At 48.0% G+C, this 8656-nt stretch overlaps 1 protein-coding gene across 1 annotated transcript in view; it reads left to right on the top strand.

Annotated features, from left to right (window-relative positions):
• Positions 1-1106: 1106 nt before the first annotated feature.
• LOC112493965 overlaps positions 1107-8656 on the top strand; it is a 26877-nt gene continuing 19327 nt past the window's right edge. Inside the window, exon 1 of the mRNA XM_025082368.1 lies at positions 1107-2635. The gene's annotated coding sequence lies outside the window, so the exon portion shown is untranslated. The remainder of the gene's footprint in view (positions 2636-8656) is intronic.

Below are 8656 nucleotides of genomic sequence, written 5' to 3'. Positions count from 1 at the left end.
ACAAGTGAAGAATTAGTCCGCAACCGAAAATACAGGAAGTGCAAAATAGTGGCCAAGGCTGGGATCGTCAAGTCGTCCCCAAAATGGACCTCGAACTATACTTGTTTCCGAGTGATCAACCGCAGATTCTGCTGCGTACTAAATAACTTTTCCTCGTCCACGCGAGTCTTCTGGATTTTGCCAATTCCGCGTTTATAGCGCACCGACGAGAGAAGAACACTGTGGACTCTCTATTAAAATACATATTTTAACGATGTTACGTTGCATAACTATTGTTAAAACCTATCAGAAACTATAGAACTCCTCGACAACTTTTGAAAATGCCCATTGTTGAAACATTTTTTAAGGCTTTCTAAATAGTTCTCAAGGAGTTCTATACTTCCTGATAGGTTTTAACAATTTTTCTGCTACGCAACATCGGTAAAATATGTATTAAATATGCTGCTGGCATCATACGCTTCAGTGCAGGCAGACATGAGTTGCTTGCTTTTATCATATTAAACTTACCGAGCTTACACTGTGCGATCGAATTTAGGATTGCAAAGAAAAAAAGTATTTAGGCTATATCCGATGAGCTGTCTCGTTCTAAGTGTTGCTTTGGGAACCAGCGATAAGTAGCGGAGGACTCTGCCCCGCAAGCTACACGTTCGTGATCGCGGTTAGTTCGGCCACGACGGGATCCGCTTTATCGACGGAGACTATGATCACGTAACTCTACTTCCGGACTCGCCGCTGGGATTCAGCGCCATGCTTTTGGTATCGCCTAAAACCGTAGCGTCGTGCATCTCCCTACTCATCTCTGGTTCAGCCAGCCAGATTCGTCTCCCGTTTATTATCAGTTCACGGGCAGAGCAGCCGAGTAGCCATGTAGCAGCGCACTTCCATGCGGAGACTGGAGCGATGACAACGACAGGGAGCATCGGAATGGCCAGGGTAGTGGAAATGGAATGGTCGGTACGCTTTTCCTTTCTTTCTTGCTTTTTTCTACCTCTGTCCACAATCTTTCCGACTTCCTTCGTTTCTCCGTTCGAAAAGTACCGCTCAGTCGCCGGAGTACCTATTCACTGTCTAGCGATGACTGTCGAGCATTCGCGGCTCAGGCGACTCGAGCGAGCGAGCGAGTGGACGAGCGAGCAGGCCATGGCGCGGCAGTCTGCTGCGGGCACTTGTTGCTGCGCCAGGAGGAGCCGTGATCGCGATTCCACATGGGTTAATATCGACAAGGTGTACCGCGAATCTCCGTTATTTCAAACCAGTATTATTTTTGTCTGTTCTAAACTGGGTGTATATCTTGCTTAACCCAGGTCAGGGAATTACTTTCAATATCATCGAGAGAGAGAGAGAGAGAGAGAGAGAGGGAGAGAGAGAGAGAGAGAGTGCCGTATTATAGACGATTTATTCGAAATCACTAGGTGCTGCATTTCCTATCTTGATCTTGATCCTGAAGCACGGGATCTTGAATCTTGGATCTACCAAACCTCTCTACCTACGTCAACTTCATCAGCTTCACGGCCTCCACTAGCAGCGCCTTCGCCTTCTGCTCCCTCAGCATTTCCCTCTCTCCGATGGCTGCGGTGATACCTGGTGCACCGACGAAAGACACTCGCCTCCAGATGCCAGTAGTTCTTTGAAAACCTCACTTCCTACCACACGTTTCGCGCCTACGCGATTATCCATTTTTTTTGTCGAGTTATCAACGTCCGCCGTCCTTCAGTTCGCGTTGAGTTATCTGTCCTGAATCTCCACTCCGTCCAGAGGTTCAGGAGGTGCACGTGGCATTATAATATTTAGTCTTGAACTGCGAAGCTCGATTCAGCTACGCTATCGGGTCCTTATCGATTTCTATCTTTCTCTCGGGTCGTGTTTTTCTATGTGTTTGTTTTGAAAATACAATTGTTTGTGGCTGCAGTATACGCGAGTGCGCTTGCCACATATAGTTATGTCGATGCACACGTGTGGGTTGCGTGCAGTAAATGCAGCATGCAATTAGTTACACCGGTCTAGGGAGTGCAGAAGGGAGGGCGAAGAGGGAGCAGAGGGAACAGTGAGAATATATCGAGTAGGTACACAGGGAGAGTGCAGCTGCCCTTCGAAAGGAAGAGCTCGATCGGAACGGAATGTAAACCGACAATCTAATCGATCGGATCCAACGAGACACGTAGAATTCCCAGTCGCCGACAGTTATCAACGAGCAAGTGTCACTCACTCTCCCATTCTTTTCTCCTGTTGATTTCGAGAAGTGCATTTTCGATGACGCGAAGAAACTCAACGTTCAAAAAAGAAGAAGCGTCCATTGAGCGTATTCGTCGGGCATTCGGCAGCTTCGCCTTATGTCTACGTACCGTTTGAACTTGCAGTGAAGTGTGTTCGGTGTTTTTAGTGGTTCTCAGCCGTACTGCAATCGGCACGAGACGATCTTACGACTCGCGCTTCGTGCAGGCAATGGCTGTTTAAGAAAAACGAACGAAAGCAGTCCCTCCGTAAAAGAAAGTCTAAAAGCGATACGGGCCCGATCGCATCGTGCTCCTTTGACCCTTCCTTGATGGGGGGCCAGTGTTAATTCAGTGATACTTTTTCTTCTTCTATTCGTACGTATCGCACGCATACGGATACGTCTCGGCTGTTCTCGATACAGGTGAGTGCACTCAATTGTCCATGATGGAGATCGCCGATATATCGATTGTCGATCGAGCGAAATTTCTTAAGGTACAAGCCGATACATAAACTCGTAACCTTATTTGTCAGTTTAATCGAGATTCTCGAACGGCTTCGACTGTTGAAACTTTCTTCGAGCTGTAAACGCGACTAGAGTCACAATAATCGATACGTGCGCAGGAAAGCCTTGCTGATTAAAATAATTGTCGGTTCAAAATTCTGTTTCTTTTTTTTTTCTTATTTCACACATAACTTGACGACTTCGTAGATTACTCGGCCATCGCCGTCGTTCTGCGAAAGCTATTAGTTTTCTAGCTGACCTGTCATGTCGTCGCCTCTATGGGATCGAATCTATCGAGAGCCGTACGCGTTACGCAGTTTGTCCTCCATCTACTCAGCCACGTACGTGAGATACCATACAGGTCGGCACAGATTTCCTGCGTTACGTTCGGCAACGGAGTTGATTCTCGTCTCCCGATACGGAGTGACTTTCGTTCTGCTTGTGGATCGGTTCTTTTTTATTCTCTTCCGGCGTCCACTGGCAAACCGAGGAGCTTTCTCGCGAACTCCTCGAAATTCTCGAGGGAATTTTCGAGATCCTTAAAATTCCTAGAATCGCGTGGCACTGGAATAGAGGATGTTGCGTGCGGATGGTGTTCTTTCAGCATTTACAGCGTCCCGAGGGATGGCGTCGCGACAACTCGATTTACAAAGGAGATGGTATACGCGTCGAGCGCGCACGTGTGTGTCCACGTGTCCGCAACGTGTCCTTAACTACAGTTAAGGCTGAAATTCGGCCGTTTGAAAACCCTAGACTGGCGTAGTGGAGCACCTGCTGATCTTTCTCATTAACCGGGAAGAGACTGGCTAGGTAGCGCGACTTAACTGGCAATGCTATTGGCAGCTGCCATCTGCCCGAATCCGGGCTGCCATTGGGCAATTTCACTGCGAAAGATTTGGCCCGTAGCGCAGTTAGGCTTGATTCCTAGGTTGGCAGAAGTTACAGTGACAATTATGACGCAAAGGTCGACGAGGATTTTAATTTTTTATCCCCCGAAGCTTCCCTGCCCAGCATGTCCGTCCGATCATCCCATGCCATCGTATCGTCGACTGATATTTATTCGGCTTCGATGGCACCGAGTCAATATTCAAGGATCATTTATTGCGCAACAATAAATTCGTTCGATCGGTTTGCTGCACATTTATTATTGTCTCTGGAGTCTAAGACATTGTTCGGAAAGTCTTGTAGCTGCAGACGACCGTTTAAAGTTTCCCAGGAAGGCGCGCAGTAAAACGCGAAGAAAGTACCGTAGTGCGTTTAGCACCTTGAGGTGGCGTCGGAATAGCAGCGACAACGGCAACATCGTCCTTCGGTTCTTAATAGATAAGAGAAATCAGGCTGACGCCGGTGATGAATAATTGATAGGATTAATTTCGTAATAAGTTGGTTGGTCGGCGCCCTCTTTCAGGTCAGAAACTATCGTGGAAGGTGGAAGGTGGCGCCACGTCGAAAAGTTCAAGTTTAGCATTGGCATTGTACCAGCGGTAACCAATGGTAACCAATGGTAACCAGTGATAACCAGTGGATTTATATTTATTTAATATTCCTTATCTTTGTTTTTCTTCGGCAAAACACTATTGCTAATGAAAAAATCTTGTAAGGGTTTTTTACCTTTCCTGTCGCGATTGCGTAGGTTGGCAGCACTGTTGGATACCGTGGACAGTAATTTGCGCGAAGTGTGCTCTGCGACAATATCGTGGAAGCTCGTTACAGCTGATAAGTTACATGGACTACGCTGCTGTCCCGGGATAGATATAGATTTCGTATTTCAATTATTTCGGCAAGCAGCTCGATTATCTCTGCCAGAAGAGAGGATTTGATTCGAAGGATCTGGTTTCGGATTTAGATGCGCTGAAACGATTCGTCTGCAGTTCTCTTCGTGAATGGGAGGCAAAAAATTAGCGATAAACAGACTATACTGATAAACGTGTATTCGTAGATTGAAGTTGCGCAATTCACCTGCCAGGTGTTCTCGTTACTCTTTGCTCACTGTTCATCGCTGGGCTCGTGACAATGGCAATGGATTGCACAGGAAGCAGACACGTGTCGGAATAACTAATTCCACATGCCGTCGATTTACCAGAAACGCGTTCAAACGTAAATGGACGACGCAGGGACATCCTTAAAATTATTTTCCTTACGGCCTTACGGTGTCGCCGTTATCGTCTTTATCGCCGTGTCGGCGACTACGTGCGTGGACTACGCATATATCTGCGTTACTATCGATCGCAAATAGTTGTGGGTGGACGCGACGCGAACAAGAACATAGACAGGGGTATCAACTACAATGTAGAAGAGCGAACATAAACAGAGGACGTTCCAGTTCATGCCGAACGATCTAGCCGATCGTGTCCCGATTTCCCATAACATTTCTTCCTTCTCTCGGAATCCGAATCAGCTTCACAAGTTCGATACAAGAAATTACCAGTGAGCTACATTCCGTCTTCGAGATTTGTTTGCTTCGATTGTTTTGTGCGGTCCGAGTGATTTCGATTTCTCTTTATTTCCATGGAAGGAGCTATTAATTTTAGTGGTCCGATCGGGCGAAAGAATCATTACTTTACGGCGCGTATGTGCCCCCTAATCGCAGTAGTCTAATTCAGGGGTTGCTAGACCACGCAAACGGAAGGGGTAACGTTGTTATGCTGCTCGTAGTCGTAGAGTTATTAGCGTTGCTTGTGAATTTGTTGATGGTGAGAGGGGGGTGGTGAAGGAGGAGGAGGGGGGAGGGCTATGAGAACGTTGGTGCGGAATAGGAGGGGCAGAGGGGGTTGGTCGGGAGGGTGGTGCGCAGTCGCGCGCGACGCTTCAGCAACCCCTCCGTTCGTTGATCGTGGCTCTCGTCAGTCTGGGCCGGTCGGTGGTGGTTGGACGGTAGACGTCAGGAGGCACCCTTGTGGAACATGGAACCACAGGAAGAACCGCAGGAATTGCAACAACTGTAGGAACAGCAGGAACAGCAGGAACAGCAGGAACAATGGAAACCAAGTGGAATCGAAGCGAACCGAAACGGAGCGACGAGAACGGATGAACGCGGCGGAAGAAGGGCAACCGAATCGTCGTGGGGTCTGTTGATGGCATAAGCCCGTAAGGCCGTAAGGCCGTAAGGCCCAGGGGCCTCGGGCCCAGCACGGGAACCAAGGCAACGCACACAGACACGGCCTCTGACTCGGCGTCCGAGTCAGTTTAGTGCGCTCCGCGCAGCCGAACGCGTTGCCTCGTCCTTCTGTTCGTCTGTCCTTCTTCTCGTTCTCTCGTTTCCACTGTCAGTTCCAGTTTCAGTTCAAGTTCCAGTTTCAGTTGGTTGACCGTGGCACCAGAGGAGCGACCGTGCGCGAGATTTCGAAAAGGAGATCGCATTCCCCGTTAGTTCCGCGAGTATCTACGACTTCTCACTTTCCATCTCGTTCCTCGCCTCTCCTACGCGATGTTCCAGCGGACTTGTTGTATGTCCTTTGACTTTTTTTCTTATATTCGTAATCCTTTTCTTTATGTCGAATTAAATCGCCGTAGCGAGAGATCCTTTCGCTTCTGTTGCTTCTTTTTGACGAACGTCATTGTTAAAATTAATTTCGAGAATGGAAACACGATCTTTTCTTGCTGACTTTACTGGTTACGTGGACAGTCGCTGTTGCTGTTGATGACCGAGTTTCGTTTCGTTCCGTTCGGTTTGGACTGTGTTCCGGGAACTTTTGTTTCATTCTACTCGTTACGTTCCCTTGTCTGGATTTCTCGACAGCGCGGAAGCGTGACGAACGCCACCGGCTAGCTTAGCAACGACGACGACAACAACGGCTGTGAAAAATCGTAACGACGCAATGCGCGAGGAGTTTGCGACGACGTACGAAGCATTTTCTTCTCAACTTGAAACATTTTCTCAAGATCCACATTCACATAAGAAGTTTCAACTCACTACTGGCAAGCCCTTTTTATTTGCACCGCTAGTATCGTTGACTTTCGATTTCATTCTCTCGAGAATGAGAGGAACGAACGAAAAGGAAGGAAAACTGGGCCAATGGAAGAAGTTGAGAAAAAGAGTGGCTGGTTCTGGCGGGTCTTGGCACTGGAAGAATTCACAGATGTGCTTATAGACAATCGTGGATCTTGCAATGCCATCACTTGCTGGATGCCGATTCAGCGGGATCGTGCGCGAACTCTCGTTGCTTCTCATCGATCGTGACGATCGAATATGTCTGGTTCGCTGCCTGCCTGCCTGTTCGTCTCTCCACCGCAGACAGTCTGTCGTCTCCCTGCTTGACCGACCGACCGACCACCGTTCGTCAGTCTGCCAGACGCATCTCTCTGCTCCTCCTTCTACACAGTGAAAGTAGTTTACGTTCTAGCGATTACAATCGACTAGTCGCCTGTAATCATCTTCACTCTCAGTAGCCAATGACAAATAAATTGCTCTTTCAATTTTATTATCTTGCCAAATTGTCTGCCTAGATGTTTTCCATCCTCGTGTCTTCGGGTTATCAGTGTTTTCAGGTCGACCTTAACGAGACGATAATACGTTTGCTTAATTTTTTTTTTTTCATGTTGCATAAGAGAAATTCTTTAAACTTTATTGCTAAATATACTTTCCGATATTAATTTGACGAAGCTGAAGTTACGTCTGACTGAGTGATTTTTATCTGATGCGTAGGATTAAGTACAGCGAAGACCGAGTTGTCGGCTATACCTACATCCGCTGGTACCCACGTCTTTTTGCGCAAGTTTTCCGTTTCTCCTATTGTACATATGGGGTGTCCCACATGGAAGTGTGTAGAAGCTGTCAATAAGGGCGCCCACATGAACTGCTGCACCTGTCGCCGATAACGAAATAGCCGCAGGAAGCATTGACTCATTCAAATGACCTTTCCCCCTTGACGTATGTATATAGACAAAAGCCTCCCGATGTCATCGGGGAATCTCAGCGAGAGTGGGGAAGCTTTCTATTGGACCAGTGTGTCTTTAGGATTTAAGGTTTTCGGCTTTCGGCCAAGAAACGTATCGTGACTCGTGTCGCCTGTCGTTTCACGACCTTGCCACTACGTAAGAACCACTGCGGGAACCTCAGCCTTGAGGCGCCAACCAATTTCGGGCTATTTCGTATTTATCGAAAGTAACTAACAGTAGCTACAGGGTCAATGAGGTCAATAAGGATGCCGAATGCATCAGATTTCGAAGCGGAACTCGCAAAGAATGAGAAAAGCCTGTTAGCGCTAGCATCGAGTCTAATGTAAGGGCCAATTACACTCTCAGGTTAGGCCCTTGGAATACCTTTGCCTTCTGTGGCTCCGGCTCTTGGGTGCTTTGGGGTCGCGAGGTCGGGAGGTCGGGAGGTCGGGAGGTCGGGAGGTTTCATAGTGCACGATAATGGAACTATGAAACTGGCAAAGTTCCTGCTGCTTGAGGTATTTATCGACCGCGTTGCCATGCCAGCCCACGTGTACACAGCCGGCTACCACTACTCCCTGCCAATTGATCCTCTATGTACACACACGCGTGTGCTTATATTCCATTGACACGCGAGTCTACGCGTCCACCCACGTAATTACCAACACGAGACTCGCCTGGTTTTACCTCTGTGTTTCCTTCGTCCTTTCTGCTGCAAAAGCTCGAAGCTCCAAGCGTTGCGGCAATATCGATCAGCCCTTTATCCTTCCTCGTATCCAGGACTCGCTTCCTGGGACGATCGATTTTCTTTACCACGTGCACTATACCTGCTGCTGCGAGAAGGAAGAAATAAAAGGAGTCGAAATGATTGTCGCAATTAGAGAAAAAGGCGCCGAGATGGCCAAGTCGATTCTTCGACGAGTGTGCCTCCTCGTAGCAGGTTGTGCTGCTCTGCCGCCGTTTACGCATGGTGACTAGGTGGTTTCCGGAAATGGGAAGTGACGTCAGCAGACTGGTTTCCTATCATGCGGAGTAATTTGAACCGGCGAGTCGAGGTTGTCG

Source organism: Cephus cinctus, unplaced genomic scaffold (genome assembly GCF_000341935.2).
Source record: "Cephus cinctus unplaced genomic scaffold, Ccin1 Ccin1_scaffold0215, whole genome shotgun sequence".
Taxonomy (NCBI): domain Eukaryota; kingdom Metazoa; phylum Arthropoda; class Insecta; order Hymenoptera; family Cephidae; genus Cephus; species Cephus cinctus.
Note: the sequence above shows the minus strand (reverse complement) of the source record. Positions and strands in the feature narration are given on the sequence as shown.